At 39.1% G+C, this 16,882-nt stretch overlaps 1 protein-coding gene and 1 long non-coding RNA gene across 15 annotated transcripts in view; both read right to left on the reverse strand.

Moving 5' to 3' along the window:
- IQSEC1 (IQ motif and Sec7 domain ArfGEF 1) overlaps positions 1 to 16,882 on the reverse strand; it is a 357,026-nt gene that overhangs the window by 168,579 nt on the left and 171,565 nt on the right. The gene's annotated exons all lie outside the window — the stretch shown is intronic.
- LOC141928453 (uncharacterized) lies at positions 10,785 to 12,970 on the reverse strand. The gene is made up of 3 exons (XR_012624763.1): positions 12,891 to 12,970; positions 11,762 to 11,894; positions 10,785 to 11,160 (listed from the first exon to the last, which is right to left on the reverse strand). It is a non-coding gene; the product is annotated as an uncharacterized LOC141928453 (long non-coding RNA).

A 16,882-nucleotide genomic window follows, 5' to 3' on the forward strand; every position in this document is an offset into this window, starting at 1 on the left:
TGTGGCCCATTTCCCAGGTCATTAACAGTTAAAGCTGGATTACAAATCTAAGCAAGCAACTGATTGTTCAGAAAACCAACTGACTGATAAGAGTTTTTTGTTGGATCTCTTCCAGACACCACATGGCTAAGTGACCAAAAGGTCTGCTTCAAAGACAGAAACAGATCAGAGAAAAAGAGCAGCTTTAGGAAAACTCTGAACATGCTTTTCGACTTGGCATACTAGAAATACATATTAATTTGGTTTGGGCTGTGTGTAAGCTATACACACAAGCTTTGTTCCATTTTTCCTCCTTCAGGAGGTGTCCCTTTCCATCACACAGTTCTGTCATAATTTTGGAAGTGTTCAGCACAGAAGCATGTCCAAACGCTCATTTTTATAACATGCTTTTCAAATCAAAATATAATCACAGTATCTCAAAGAGATTTTAAATCTATAAGAAAAGCAATATTTCGGAAACAAAGCCATCCCAAGATTAACCTAAAAGCCACGAGAAAACAGCCAGATTAGCAAACTCAGTTGGCTTTATTAATTTGAGAAGACTGTGCAAAAGTAAAACCGAGTTTCTGTACAGACACGACAGAATTATATTAAATAAAACTCAGTTTGTGCTTACAAAGTTGGGGCCTGCATTCCTAGAGCAATCTACAAAAACAACAATGAGAGGACTTGGAGAAGCTTCCTTCTCAAGAAATGCTCTAATTTCAGTTTTACAGTGAAATTTTATACAGTGAAAGATATTATTTAAAAACTTAATCTTAAGAAACTCCCAGCAGCTAGATTAACTCCAGAAATAACACCTAAAGGTGAATGGCCTTGATGTTTAAGACCCTTCACCACTACATCTTACAATACAATTTCAGAGTTCACAGCAATCATATATGCCTTGTATTTAGGCATCCCAGCCTTCTACCAGGTTTCCCAAAGGAGCTGCAAGTCGCCCAGCCCTGAACTCTGGGGGGGGACAAAAAAAAAAAAAAGTCTTTATCAAGGAACCACCCCCATGATGACAAATGATTTAGAATTTATCATCTGCTGAACATCTAATCAGCATTGTTTTTCAAGGTGATATCTTGCCAGAGGAACTGATTTCATATTAAAATATTGTAGTGATGTGGTTTTGGATTTGTTAGAAGTAAAGCCCATCATTTAAGTTACGCTTATTCCCAGACTTACATGAAGATCAGATGTTTATTAACAAGTCTCACTACTATTTGTAGCTCAAATTTAGAACTATGAAAACAAAACCAACCCATACATGCAACATGGGAATTGAGGTTTTCCAAAGAAGGAAAAGTGCATTGCTGATAGCAGCAGCCAATTATATACAATTCAATTTGAAGACATTAAAGTTTCCAGATCTATGTTTAATCTTCTGTGAGGCAAAGGTCCAGCATGTTAATGTAATCTGAGAACTGAAGTGTTTGAAAATGTCTTGTTCAACAATATGACTGGACAAACATACTCCCAATTAAAAGTTCTCATTTGTGTCTACTGGCCAAAACCAGCTACCTTTCCCTTTTTTTTTGTTTGCATATCATCTGCAAAGAAAGGAATGTTTATGAGAGTCATAAATCTGCAAACAGTTTATCATTATGTGTAAGGTTTCTTGATTACTGTGAATTAAGCACTTACAGTAACCAAGTTAAGCTAACGGCTATCTTTTGTGTGACTTCTTACCCACAGCGTAAGCAAAATCATATCACTTACAGGGAAAAAGCACCGAAGCGTCAGTGTAGACAGAAGGGCATTCTCTGCACAAGTCCCCGTACCAGTATCCACTCAGGTACCACAAAGATCTAAATTCTACAAGTATCCTTGCATGGCATTTAAGATCATGTGACTGAAAAATAACAGAAAACAAGGGCATCCTAAAAAGGATGTGTAATTTAAAATGTGTTTGAATATCATGTGTCCTATTGCAAGCTATAGTGTTACTACTGTCCTCCTAAAACAGCTAGCAGCAGCTCTGTGCAACAGTGATGCAGTGAAGTAAAAAACCACGTCAAGCTGAATATGAGAATGAACACACCAAATTGACCCCATTACATTATATCCTAAGAGCAGAGACTTACGACAGAAATGGAGACTATTTCTGTTGGGTCTATCTCCTTCACATGTACTTAAGAACATTATGATTGCAGACGGTTTAAAGCCTAAAAGATCTGTTGGCATGGAACAGTACATGGCTGCACCACAGGAGTGGTTCAGTGACAGACTTTACTCCACTTTTCATACAGGTTCATAGATTAATAGTTTGTTTCTCATCTTCACATCAGCAGATTTTAACTCCCTGCTCAGAATGAGTGCTCGGAGAGAAGTTTGCAGTTTAAGTATTTCCCATGTATTACACCATATGTTGCAGGCACCTCCCTGTAGTTTGCATATTGCAAATGCTTATATATGTACAGAAAAACAAAAGGCTTAGAGGAGCCTTATTCCCTTGCAGGGATCTGCAGGCAGCATGAGCCACAGCCTGTGCTGCCAGAGGCTAATTTATCACGTCGCACGACAAAGCTTTCGTTCCTGTAGCTGTCCAGAAACACCAGTATTACAATTTAAGAATTCATATGATTTTCAACCTATTTCAACACATTCATTTGCAATCAATGATTATTTCTCTGCATGTCAGTGATATTTTTCTTTGATTACCTAGCATTTAACAAGAAGCAGCAGATTACAAAGTACTATAGATCAATGTGCATGACCCCTTTGTTTCCCGGGAAATGTAACAGAACTACAGAAGCTGTTAAGTGGATTCAAAGACCTACAATCAATGTGCTGCTTCCCTATTACTCAGTAAAGCTGCATCTATTTTATTCATTTCATCATTTCTGAAAAAGAAAATTAACAGAGATATTCATATAAGCAGATTCAACTATTTAAAGTGTAGTGCGCTATACCAGTCTGTCAGGGGTTATGATACTTCTTTTAAATACAGAAATCAACCTTCTCATCAGTACACATGCACAGCAAATATTTTAGCAATTCCACTCCTTCCGTAGGCTACAAACCTACTGAATTGAAAATGGGGTTAGATTTTTTAAAAAGTGTTGTTTTCTGGAAGAAAAGGCTTACAAATCGAAGTTAAATAACATGCAACTAGCAAGCTACCACAGAATCTGAAAACAAGCACAACTGGAGCAACGTCAGCATGTCTGTGGTAAAGCAACAAAAAGTGGGGTTAGTAGTGTGCATGCTGGAAGCAGGAGGGGGAAGCTACAGAGCAACCCAGTCAGTAGAAAGGAAACAAGATTTTTCAGCTAACCAGCAGTTTACATTTATCAAGTGTGCTGAGGGAATTTACAGAGGCACATTGACTTTCAAGCATTCCTGACAAGCTGAGACAGGCACTTCCCTGACAGCACCAAGTGGATCCCTTTGGCTGCAGGCTCCTCTGCACCAGCGCTGGGTTTCAGCAGAACCCACGTCAGGGGTTCTGCATGGGCCCACTTTGTAGTGGCTCTTGTCCAACATTTCAAAACCCCAGCTGTAGGAAGTTATGCAAATACCAGAGGGTATAAGTAGCAGATTTAAAAAATACATATATTTATATATTTGTGTGTATATATAGGTACATATACACTTATATAGTATGGTATATATAAAAACTGAATTTACCATAATAATAATTTTCACTACCCTGACTTTTCATAATAAAAGGAGCCAGCTGAAACCACAATAAGATGACTATATGCCTTACATAAGTTCAGAGTTCACAACTGATTGCCATATCCATCCTAGAGTTCCAAACAGTACTTACAGTGGAACAGTCCAGGGTTGTCTTTGTACCCATGGGAACTAGTACGGCTTCAATGTAAACCAAGAGATCAGACTACAGGAGAGCAGTCCCAGATGCGTGTGAGAGGGCCAAAGGTTCTGACTGCCATCTGGATGCAGCTGTACACGTTTGGAGAACAACCATACTTGGAAAACTATAAACACATATATATGTATATACACATATATGTATATATACTCACACACACCACTGTGAATTTGTTTTGGAAAAGCCCTCAAAACACAAAAAACATGGAAGGAAAGTGTCAAAGTACCTAAAGAGAGTAAGCTTTAAATGAATCTTGCCCATTCTTCAATTTCATACTTATTACCCAGAGACCATTTAACGTTTCCGTACCAGAGAATTAGACGAAACAACCAACTGGCAGCAACTTGCACATCTGGCTAGAGCAGGCACAGTTCTTCAGTTCTAGCCTCCAGTTACATATTTTACCACTCCAGGTTTTGACAGATAAATTTGACTAATAAAAATTGTCTCCCAAATTTTCCTATTTGTGGCTAAGCGAAATGTGGACTTTCTCAAGCCGGACTGAGCTTTGTGGCTGAGACAAGTGCCTAATGAAACATGAAAGCAAAGCTCAGGATTCATTTAGCCTCATCTGTAATAAAGTGACAGGCTTCCTGCTGCTCCACTTACACACCTAAACCTTTGCCTCCCTTGTTGGCTCTTTGATCATCCTTAAATCTTTGATGAAAAATGTTAAATGAGTTGACAACGCCTATTACTCAGTCATTTTCAGTTTTATTTTAAAAAGCACTGGCTATTTTCTTGCCTTGAAGCACTGAAGTAATGTAACCAAGCAATTTGTGGGAAGGAAGGACTACTACTGTTCATATCTTACTTGGAATCCAGTATGTATTGGCAGCACTGAATTAAATATATTTTCATTAAGCTCCCCAAAATCAAAAAGAAAAAAAATTAAAAGGAGCCTTCAATAACAAAGTCTGATTATAAAGCAGAAGACACGTCTTTGTGGGCTTCTGAAGAGCTAAACGCATGTGGAGAGCACCTAAATTTCATGCTGAATCCTAGAGGCACCAACAGCAATCTCGGGGCTTCCACAGCCAGCTGATAGCAGCGGGCACAGCTGAGAGCTCACCCGCTAACAAAGAACAAAGCCGAGCAAAATTGCTTTAATCAGACACCTCGTGACCAACAAGCAAACAAACTTGTTTGTCAGAAACATCTGCTACATCCAAGAGACTGAGCAGTGGGCTATCTGCCCATTCTTTCCAGTGTCAGAATACATGTCACCTGATTAATAATACTGCTTGTAGGATTACAAAATAAAATTATTTAAGTAACATTTCCTGATCGAGATTAATTATCTGTAATACACCAGCCTCTGGCAAAATCTTGTCATAAAATATCAATTACAACTAATTAAATTCTCCATAAAGACGAATTTAATTGAGGAACAGAGCAAGATAGATTTCAATACTATCTCATTTTCAGGTGTGCAATGCTTCAGTGACTGGCTAGACAAAAAATTCAGAGGTGAATGAAATGTGACATAATTTCTTTAGGGAAAAAATGCTTACATTAATGGGTCATAGATTGGGATGATTTTATGCAATTGTTCTATGAATGCATCAGCCAAAAATCACTAAAGGCCAGAGAGCATATAAATAACATCAAAAAAAGAAAAACAAATAACTAATGGGTATGGAAACAAAAGCACTTGCTTGAAACACTAGAATTAACAATGGACAATATTTTTCATGAAAAATATCATGTACAAATTTTCACTCGAATATGGAAAGTAAACATAGCTGTAGGAAGAAATGGTCTTTAGTTATTTGAAATTTCAGCTTCCCAGCTTGTTTAGTAAATACAGATAATTAGTTACACATTTTCTAAAATCTCATCCCCATCTCTAAAGGGAAAACAGCAACACTCATATTTTACAGAAATGACCAAGATAAAACATTAATTGCAGATAAAGATGTTGGCTGAGCACAAAGAAGGAAGCCATACTAATCTGGATCTTTGAAAACTCCCACCGTTATTAGCATCTTTATTTCACAGAAGCCATCTTTAATGAGTACCCAAATGTTTGCTATACACTTACTATGCAAATCAAAACATGTGAGCTGTATAGCTACTTTTTCCTTCTGACCCTGTAGCATTCTGTTCTGAAAAATGAAAATAACTCGCTCTGAGTCCCTCCCATCCCCAAGAAGGTCTCCAAAGTCTCTTTTAAGGGTCAGTAAATGAACATCTCTATGTTACAGGGCAGAAGCAGAATGGCAGCAGGACTGAGACATAAAAGGTCAACTAGTAGCAGAGAGCAGGAGGCTGAATTTGATCCAGACATAGCCAGGAAAAACTCTCACTGAACTCATGTTTTTTCTCCTTGTGGATTGACTCAATTTAAGTCCCGTCTCCTCTTTCTCTACCCTGTCAGCTCATCAGAACCAGCAATCCCCTGATCACAGCCAGGCCCCTACAAGCACTGAGTTCAGTACCTGGCACAGGCAGGCGATGCTGGCAGGTACCAGGGCCTCCTCCCAGGGGCAGGCAACATGTCCTGCCCCGAGCAGTACAGGAGGGGAAGGGGGAAGAAAAATCAAGGTTCTGTTCAGCTGAGTCACATTCAGCTATTACTGCTGCAGATGATTCAAACTTTCTGTGCAGCTGTGCTTGCTTACAGATTCTCCACCCAGTACTGAGCAACTGCTGTGCGCATTTTGTGAAGTTAAAAGAAAATGTGAAACGTACCTGCACATGAGAGAAAAGGTCCATAAAGCCAAATGCCCTGTAAATACAGGTGTGGTACCCTTAACTGAGTTATAATTAATTCAGTAGATGTAGAACAGTAAGGCTAGAATTTCTGCTGCTTTGACAGCAGAAACGTATCTCTAGCAGTTTTGAAATTGTTTCATGCTGGTTTTAAAATAGTAATTACCAATTTCTTTATTTGAAAACCTACTAGACATCACCTATGGATTAGTCTCTTGGCAAAATCTCCTGGAGCCTAGGAGAAATATCACTGTATGTCTTTCTTGTTCTTATGCTGCCTTCTACATGACCATCAGACACCTGACCGTAGGATGTATAATACCCCATATGGCTATTCATACACTGTAAAAGACACACACCTTCCCTGGAACATATTCTGCATGACAACTTGAGAAGGGTAGAGGCAGACCAAACTACACAAGCAAACAATGTATTTATGATCATAATTATAAAATGTATAAACAACATTGCCTGTAGGGCATGCCGGCATATATATCCATTCTGTTATTCCACATGATCAAATACATCTCCAGTGTCAATCACATGCAAAAGTAAATATAGATGGCTTCCTCCTTTGTTTTCATCTATAGCTTCAGGTAATAAAATAGGCCATATTTGTAGTGATTGACTTACTGAGAAAGCTTTGAACAGATTGCATTGGAGCTCCCTCTAGCCCCCATTTCAGGAACTAGTCAATTACTGTAAAAACGAAAAATTCTAACACCGCTCACAATCCTAGCAACAGCGTAAAGGTAGTAAGTACTTTCACAGATGCTTGTGTACATATCTTCGGGTTTACATTTTCTGAGAACTTCCTGCTCCGCTTCAGTATTTGAGGTGAAAAAGGACTTTAAAACGGTCAGTTAGGCAAATCAAAATTATGTAACATGAATGTCACCCTTTCAAAGCTGTGAGTCAGGAGGTTTCAGAGGGGACTAAGCCTTTTCAGGCAGCATCTTCTGAGCACAGCCAAGTCCCTGCCTCTTGACAATGACCTCTATGAGTCACCTTAAATGCTGCCTCAATGCTGCTTCATTCTGCTCAGCAGGTTACATTCTGCCACCCCCAGGCACCTGCTCAAGCAAGGAGCTTCCCTGGCCATAAACTATACAGAATCACAGAATCATCTAGGTTGGAAAGGACCTTGAAGATCATCTAGTCCAACCGCTAACCCAGCACTGACAGATCCCAACTACACCAGATCCCTCAGCACTATGTCGACCCGCCTCTTGAACCCCTCCAGGGATGGGGACTCCACCACCTCCCTGGGCAGCCCATTCCAACGCCTAACAACACATAATTCCAATTCATTATGATTCTTGAGTTGCCTGAAACTGTGGCAATCCACATTCAATTACATAGCTTGCAGAATGGCTAAGGGAAAATTCTAAAAGCTTGATTTCAGTCATGCTCAAGATCTACACCCTACTCCACTTTTCAGGGGATCATTTCTTCTCCTCATGTTATACAATATTTTGCTTCAGTTAAAGTCCATTTTGGGAGAGGAGTCTCTCATTTTCACAGTTAAACTGTTTGTTTCTTTTTTTCTCCATCCAGCAGTGCATAAAAATCCACACCATCCAAGCACAAAGTGTCTGCACACACTGCTCTGAGCAGTTTTAATGACTTCCCACAATCAGTTTCAGAGAGAATACATGTGCAGAAAATAACAGCAAGTCCGAGGGTGCTCTGCAAAACTGAAGTCTCACCCACCTATTATAGGCAAAACCACCCAAGAGAACATAAGAGCTGAATATGTTTGCAAAGGAGAACTTCACATTGCAGAAGAAAAACAAAATAGCCCGATCCTAATCGGTGCAAGTGCCTAAACATGCCAAAGGAGAAATACCCTCACTGAATTCCCCCAAAGCAGCAGCTTTTCTTCAATCTTTTGAGTTCCTGAACGAAAAAATTTGGTCTATAAAATTATGAAAAATGCCATTTCTACTCCATCTTCCATAGTAGAATGCACAATAAGACAGTCTTCACAAACACAGTGCAAATTCATCTAGGAATCAGGAGAAAAATAAAATTTTTCCACTGGTACCTTTCTTTGTTTTATAGTAACGTGCAGCATTTAGGTCATCTACTTTTAAACTCTGGTTAACTAAAAGAGAACCCCTACTAGGCTCTAGTGCTAAATCCTGAGATTCACAGCATGTTTTATTTAGCCAGCCATGATTTATTTAAATAGGAAAATGTTTACTTCTGCATTTCTGTCTTTCACTGCAGCAGAGAAGGTCAGCTTCTCTATTTGCTCCACAAAGAGTAAATGCCATGATTTGATGGTACTATGGATACCAACTCAAATTGTTTCAAATGTCAGCAACTTATAATGACACTATTTTTCCCTTAATTGGAAAACTACCGGATAGAAAACAACCAATGATAGCGTCCTGTTACAGCTAATAACACTGATCAGTCTTTGACTTCATTTCTCCCGAGACACATCATTAACTACAACCACATTCAGGATAATCAACTGCTGTCTCTTCAAGGCAAAAGGGCTGGCACCCAGAGTTGGTGGTTTTAATTTTCATGTTTAAATAGTAGCCTTTCTTCTTTGTTTTCCTTTACACAAATATATAAAAGATACTTATTGAAAGATTGGACAAATCCCACCCTATGGAAGAGAATAATTACAGTGCTTCAGTTCAGTACACTGAGTAGAGAGAGTTAATTACTGTTTACATTTGGGAGGGAAATAAGCAAGTCAAAATATCAGAAATTCCTACTGTTTCTATCTTTGGGAAGCAACTCTGAGAAACTCTTAATTATAGCAGTAAAAGACCAAAATTGCGAGCAACTTTCAAACATTTCAATGTTTTACCCTGCCCAGTAAACATCAGAGCACTTCCAGGGATATATAATAAACTGCAGCAATCTACTAAACAAATTTTACATACATAATTTTCAAATTCTGTACTGGGAATAGCAGTACTTCATATATATTGTAATGTCAAGTAATTGAGAAACACACGAAACTAAGGAACATTCAATACCAAATAACAGAAAAACCTGTATGTTGTTTACAGCCTTGCAGTCAGAATAAAAGTCACAGACAAACTTGCGAAATCATGAAGGCAGATTAGCCTTCTGCAAGCAAATTCTTCCTCAGGCCTTGGACCTTTCACAATCATACCCAAGGCAAGCACAAGAAAACATTTAACATGAAGGATAGAAACAGTAGATCAAATCTAACTGAAAAGCAAACAACCTGTATTCTGTTTTTTATACGGATTCCATCAGAGTCATAAAAAAAGCACATTACACAGGATGACAATGAGCCTCTTGATACCTTCACAGTTCTTCCCTTCCTGATCCTGATGAGTCTCCTTTTATCCCATCCTCAAAGTCACATATAAATACAAATAAATATCAGCTTTTCACCCAACCATTTCTGCCTTTACATGAGCTCCAGACAGTTTGGAGTAACATTTTAACTCATGGTAGCACAACAGACTTAAAAGCCTTTTTTTTCCCCTCCCCCCCAGTCACTTTTTCTTTCTTGCTAGCTTCAGGCTAGTAAATGCCACTTCATAGAAATTCTTTTTCCTAGAATATTTTCTTGGGCTGTTTAAGTTTGGAAGATCCAACCAGTAGAAATCCTCCAGTTATTTTAGAGCCACGAGATGTGTCTGGAAAGATGTAATCAACAAAGTGCCTTCTGGGCAATGGTAACTTGGACTCTATTCTTAGACACCCATGGACATGCTCACATTTATCTGGTTGTAGTTACAGGGACATTCAATTCCAAGTTCACTCCTTTGATGACAATCTTGTGCACAGCTTAGAGAAAACTATTTTCGTTAATTAGGTAACAGAAGTACATGAGTAATGATCTTATACTTTTGCTAATGCTTAATACAAGACTTTCACAAACAGGCAAACAAAATTAGAAGACAGACCTCAAAGAAGCTTAGAAATGTAATCACTCATAGCTAGAGTATCTGCTGTAACAACACAAATGTGCTGGTTCCTCAGAATAATCACAAAGCAAAGAAAGAATGGTTAATCTCTATATAGTAATGTTCATAAAAAGTCATGCTGGTGTTTGCCCAACCTTGAAACAAACTTCTAGGATTGTTAGCAGCGAAAACAGCCTAATACAGAGTCTGAGAAACAGCTCCCCTCCCACCTCATATCCTCAACATTTGGGGGAGAAGAAATCACATCAGTTTGTACCCTTCGTACCACGTGACCATGGATACACAGCAACAAAATTCACAGTACACTTGAAGACTTATGGTACTGTTTATTTTAGTTCAAAATAAACTGTGCATTTTACGTATTTGTTTACAGTTTGCATGTGTTTTAAATACCAGACACAAGGAAGAGAGCTGTAGAAAAGCATGGAGAGGAGATTACCAAGCATCGATGGCAAAAAGTTACGGCTGTGCCATTCTGAGTAACTCAAACTTGACACGAACCAGAATCCTATGGCATCCATGCAAGTGTCAGTCCCATACACGCCAGTAAGATAGGAGAGGAGAGATGGACTATACAGATGTAGCACTGACTGCACGCTTAGCGACCCCGAGCTTCTCTGTTATCTTGAAGATGGACTACTAGACCCCGAAGGTGGACAGCAGAACTGGTGCAGAACATTATCTTCCCTGCCAAGGAAGAGGGGGGCAAGAAAGAAAAGAGACAGAGGAACAGAATCATAGGGAACAGCATTAGGAAAGTTAAGCTTGAGATTTTTTTTTTTGGTTTTGTTTTTACATCCATAAATAGTGTAACTTGTAAGTACCATCCGATTAACCCATTTCAATCTCAGAGACAGGACTTTCAACACAATGAACCACCACCAAATGAGCCTAGGCCAACACTTAGAGTTAAACTCTGAGGCAAAAGCTGATTTGGAAATGGCAATTTCTGCTCTTCCCCATAAGAAAAATACATTAAGTAGTCACATACACACCCAGCCTACTGTGGCCATGGCTCCTTTATTTTTAACATGTTTAAAAGAAACTTTCCACAGGTATTTTCACTGCCCATATTCCACTAAAAGTGCAGAATAGATGCATTCTCCTTCTGCTGGTGATTTACATACAGAAATATTGATGATTAACAGATCTGCACCTTCCTCCTCCCCCCACCTTCTTTTAAAGCAGAAGGAAGAACTGTGTTTCCATGCGGAGTTGCCAGCATCATGAATGGTGCTACAAACCAGAAGGCACAAAGGCTATTAAAGAAGCAGTTTGGAATACCTACATCTGTAATGCTATAAATGTGCTTTATGGCGGGTGGAGGAAGGAATGCCGGCTTAGCAGGAAGCTTGTACGAGGTCACTTCTTTATCAGTAACACAACCACGAGTGGTCATTTCCTTTAAACTAAAGAACAAGCTAAAGGAGGAGGATGGAAAGGAACACAATGAAGGAAGAAAACCAAGAAAATCCAAAAACAAATAGTAAATTTCATGATATTCTGCCAACTCCTGATTGTTTTCAGGCAGCTTGCTGTGTATGAACAAAATTCACCATTTGTGCATCTCTAGATCACGTAGGCATCAAGTGGAAAATTACAACTATTACTATAATTATGCTAGCTTTCCTTTGCCATAGGGTTTGAACACAGATGCCTTATATAATCATGTGAACCTCATACTGACTTAGCACAGAGTATATGATTTGGTCAGAGTTTGATTCTGTTTTGCTTTGTTCATCTGCATATTGCATCTTCCTTGCAATATGCTGGCTGGTCTGAGCTATGTTGCTTTCACTCCTTTGCTCAATTTGAAAAAAATACTGTCAAGCTTTTAAATCTGTGCATATTATAAAGACAGGCTATGGTGCTTAAATGTGCTAAGTTATAGAGTTAGGCAATTGCTATTCAGTTAGAAATTATTCTTATTCAATATTTTTTTTTGGTAGAAAACTTCAATAAATAGTCATATCTATAGTAGAAAGGATTCTGAAGTACAGCTTGTGCAGCTTCACCTGTGACTAATCATTGACTGGGAAACTACCACAGGACTGAGGAGTCTGCTGTGTAGTGTCGGATGTCTTTATATATGCTTGTATGAAGGACATGTGAAATACTTGCTATGTCTCTAAGCCTGGGAAAGAGTATAGTGATCATCAGTGGAAACAGTAAACCGAGAGCCGCAAAGAACCAAATTTACCTGTAAATAGATATTTTTCACTTTCAGGAATTTAAGTAAAAAGTTCACAATTTTCCCTGACTGTGTCTAGCGTGTAAGAATTCCCACCGTGCTCTCGAAAAAACTTGTGAAAAACCAGACCACTCTAATACAATATAGAAGCATCTGTCAGCTAGACATCATTGTATGTTAAGCATACGGTAACCAGTTACGGTAACAAGACAGCTATAATGCCTACCAGTGGCTCAGACAAAAAGAAATAGCACAATCAATCCTTCTATCATCTTCCATACAGTGGTTTGTTGCATGTAAGCCAACATTACCTGGTGAAACAAAGATTCCACATTAAAATTTCACATAAGTACAGTATTTTCAGAATAATGTTTTTACCTCCCAGAGGTGCTGATTAAACATTAAGCAGGTAGAGACTGCAAGAAAATGATGGGATTTCTTTGGTACTATAACATCCTTTGCATTATCTTTTTGTTTTCACAGGTATCACTGGGGAAGAAAAAAAAAAAGAAAAGAAAAATCTCTAGCTTCACGATTTTGAAAATGGTCTTTGGACATGATAAGGGCATCTAATTTAATACTAGAAGGACGGAAGGTAAAGTGGATGGAGAAAGGAATGAGTGACAGCCAACGTTTCATGCAAATCAGAAGGAGGAAATCATAGCTATGAATAAACACATCAGATGCAAAGATGCTTAGATATTAGTGGTAAGCAAATCTGTCCACAGTTGTAGTTGCATATATAAGCCTATTACATATCCATACAAAGAATACAGATATGAATAAGACTTTATATTTCCAAGCACGGGCACTATTCTACATTATATCTCCCTGTGTGGAGCCATTCCTGCTGTAACACTCACCACAGAAAAGCCTGAAGAGCTGACAGGATTAGGGCTACGGGGCATTAAAAACAAAACAAAACCAAACCAAACAAAAAACTCCCCTAATTTCAGCAGAGTAGGAAGCCTTCTCCAACACTGGGCTGGTGAACTATCCTCAGACTGTAAATGAACCCTGCACGTTCAGGAGTGGTGTGAACAGCTGGGTAACTTGAAGGTTCAAGTGATACACTCCAAGGTGACAACTATCAGGTGCACAAAAGTGTGTGCATGTTATTGGTATCAGGTATCCAGCACCTACCCAGATAGGCTGGAGTACTCACTGAAGTTTGTTTAGAAAGATGTGCTTAGAAAATGCTGGCAACAGACTGTTCTCCAAACAAGAAACAGAGATGGTTAAATTTACTTTCTCTGAATGCCGTCGTATCTCCAGGCTTTGCTTTGCACATACTCTATCTGCAAGGCCACGGAGATAATGCCTTATCAAGCAAGAGACTCAGCAACAAGACTACACGGATCCAGGCCCTTTTGGAAGCCTCTCCAGGGTGCACCACCGTCTCCTTCACTTTGCCCTTCACAGCAGACATAAAACCTGTATTCAAATGATCACTTAGAAATACAGAGCAGCTCATGGAATTTGCAGCTTCAAACTAGAGCACATTGCTTTTAAGGCTCTACTTTGGGAGGCAGGAAGGGAAAGGGTGTCGAGGAAGCCAAGCTACAGACATTACTCGTATCTTTATTATTATTTTTTTAATTTCCAAACAAAAAGTAGTAAAAAAGAGCAAACATAGGAGGCGTATGGGCTAACTGGAACACAGACAAATAACTAGCTGGAAGTACATAATATGCTTATGCTTCCTAAGATTTTTCTCATAACAGGAGAATGCAAGATTTTGAACATTGTAAAATGAGCAAGCAAGGGATTACTGCAATAGCTGCAGTTATTAAAAATGCATTATTTCCCTATTAACAATTCAAAACAGATGCCAAAGATCGTCTTGACTAGAAATAAAACTGCTGGAGTGAATAAAACATCCAGCAATTAGCTAACAGCAAATCAGAGATGCTCCAGATTTCACTGTAGTGCATTCATTAATTGCTTCTTTCAGAGCAAATTTAATTTTTAATTCTGGGCTACAAAATTAATCCCTCTGCGTATTTTCTAAATAAAGCCTCAAAACCGAAGTTAGACTGAAGCATCCATTGCTGTTGGTTTTGTTTCTAATGATCTCTGTTTATAAATTGATAAATGGGAAGACTAAAAGCTAAATTTAATACTATTAAATGTATGTGGAAATTTAAAGCCCAGTCTTGCTAGTGTTCTAGTAGCTGATTTTAATTCACAGCAGTAGGATTCCCATATACAGGTTGTTTACAAAAACAGGTGCATAATTTGTACTTGACTAAGAGATTACAGATGTAGTGATGTCAAGTTGCAACCATCAGTTTGGGCACAACAGCTTCAGAAATTTAACTCATGGGTACACCAAACAAATTACTAACATGAGGAAGACTGTAACAGTCTGGCTCTAGCACACCACCATATTTGTGAGTAGGACACTTCCTGGGATGGCATTAACACCACTGTATAATTTGAAACTAAGTTCTACAGAACAAACTTGCAGCTCTTTTTTCCTTCCCAAGAACAGAGTGCTTCAGGATGACACAATAATTTGTGTTAGAAGGGTCTTCTGGAGGTATCTGTAGTCCAGTTCCCCGCTCAAAGAAGGCCTAACTACATCACATTGCTCAGGGCTGTGGTCCAGCTGAACCAAGTATTGCTGAAGACAGATGCCACCTCCTCTCCTGGCCTCTGTTCCAGCGTTCACACTCATGGTGAAATTCCCCTCTCCCCTGTCTTGTATCTAATCAGATTTTTTCTGTATCTATTTCTGTATCTAAACAGATTCTTTCTCTGCAATCTGGTTTTGTTGCCTCTTGTCCTATCCTCTCCTCCTCTCCTATTACAGAGCTGAAGACAGCACCAGTCCCAAGACATCGCTTCTCCAGGCTGAACAGCCCCCGTTCTCTCAGCCTTGCCTCACCGGTCATGTTCTCTGACCCCCAGACACCTTGGTGGCCCTTTTCTGGATGTGCTCCAGGATCCCGATGTCTTTCCAAAAGCCAGCCATTCTGGAGGAGGTTTCACAGGTGGTGACAGAAGGGAGGAGATGCCCCCCCAGCCTGCCGGCCCCTTGTGCTCCTACAGCCCTGTACGCAGCTGGCCACCACTGCCACAGGCACACTCCGCTTGCCCATTAACATCTTTGGCAAAAGCTCATCTTACACCCAGATAACTCATGTGTTGGTCTGGGGGAAAGAGGTAAGAGGAGAACAAGGCCATGTCTAACTCCCTGAACTCCTTAATCTAACAGCTCATAATGAAAAAGGAGGTTAGCACAGATCAGGTGCTGCTGGCAGACCTTGGCTGGTTAGCCAGGAAAGGGGATGAGCGAGATGTAGAGCATATTAAGCTTCCTGGCAGCCACTGACTGATCCATTGATTGCTCCATTACCGTTAGGTGAATATGGGCAACACTACTATACTATGAATTGTTGGAAGTTCCACCGATTCTAGCTGAGTTACGGCTATATATCTACATACAGTTGGGGAGTTTGAGACCTAGCCTTCCTTGAGAACAAACAAGGTCAGTGATGAGTTCCTCCACACACCCCAATCCTTAAACCAAAGCTGAAGGTCTTACCGCATATGTTTGGGCATTATCCAAATCTATATGTTGTTTTACACATTAGCATTCTAAAAATTGTACGTGCTTTACAGATCCAGGGACATTCAGGGCATTCATTTTTTTACCGCATAAAGACAGAAAGAGAAAAAAGGCTGGAGAAGTTTAGGATATTTTAAGCACAAAGTTATGCTGCTGTAAATTTTAATTAATAAGTTACTACCAATAAAAATAATAAAGTACTACCAATAAAAATAACCACCTACATGGAGCAAGATATTGAAGCATTCAAAAAACAACTGGTTTTCCCATCAACATCCATATAGGAAGATCTCTAAACAAGTCTAACAGTTAAAGCATTACAAACTAAGGACAAGCGAAAAATAAAAACCTCATTAAAAAGCAAGTGGAGAATCTAATCATGTTCAGGTCCTGCTCCTCACTGAAGGAATACTAAGTTGTCTTACAACTCAACTATGGATTCATTACCACCAAATAAAACACTGATGGGATCAAAAACCAAACATACAAACAGATGCTGCAATGTAAAACAACAGGATGAATCCAAACATGCATGGTTAGAGATAACTAAGAGATGAAAGATTCAAATCAGAAATATGTTTATGCATTTACAGATTTAGGATTCATTGTTTGTTTTTGTCTTCCTTATTACCAAGTGCAAAGTG

The sequence above is a fragment of the Strix aluco genome, chromosome 11, assembly GCF_031877795.1.
Source record: "Strix aluco isolate bStrAlu1 chromosome 11, bStrAlu1.hap1, whole genome shotgun sequence".
Lineage (NCBI taxonomy): Eukaryota > Metazoa > Chordata > Aves > Strigiformes > Strigidae > Strix > Strix aluco.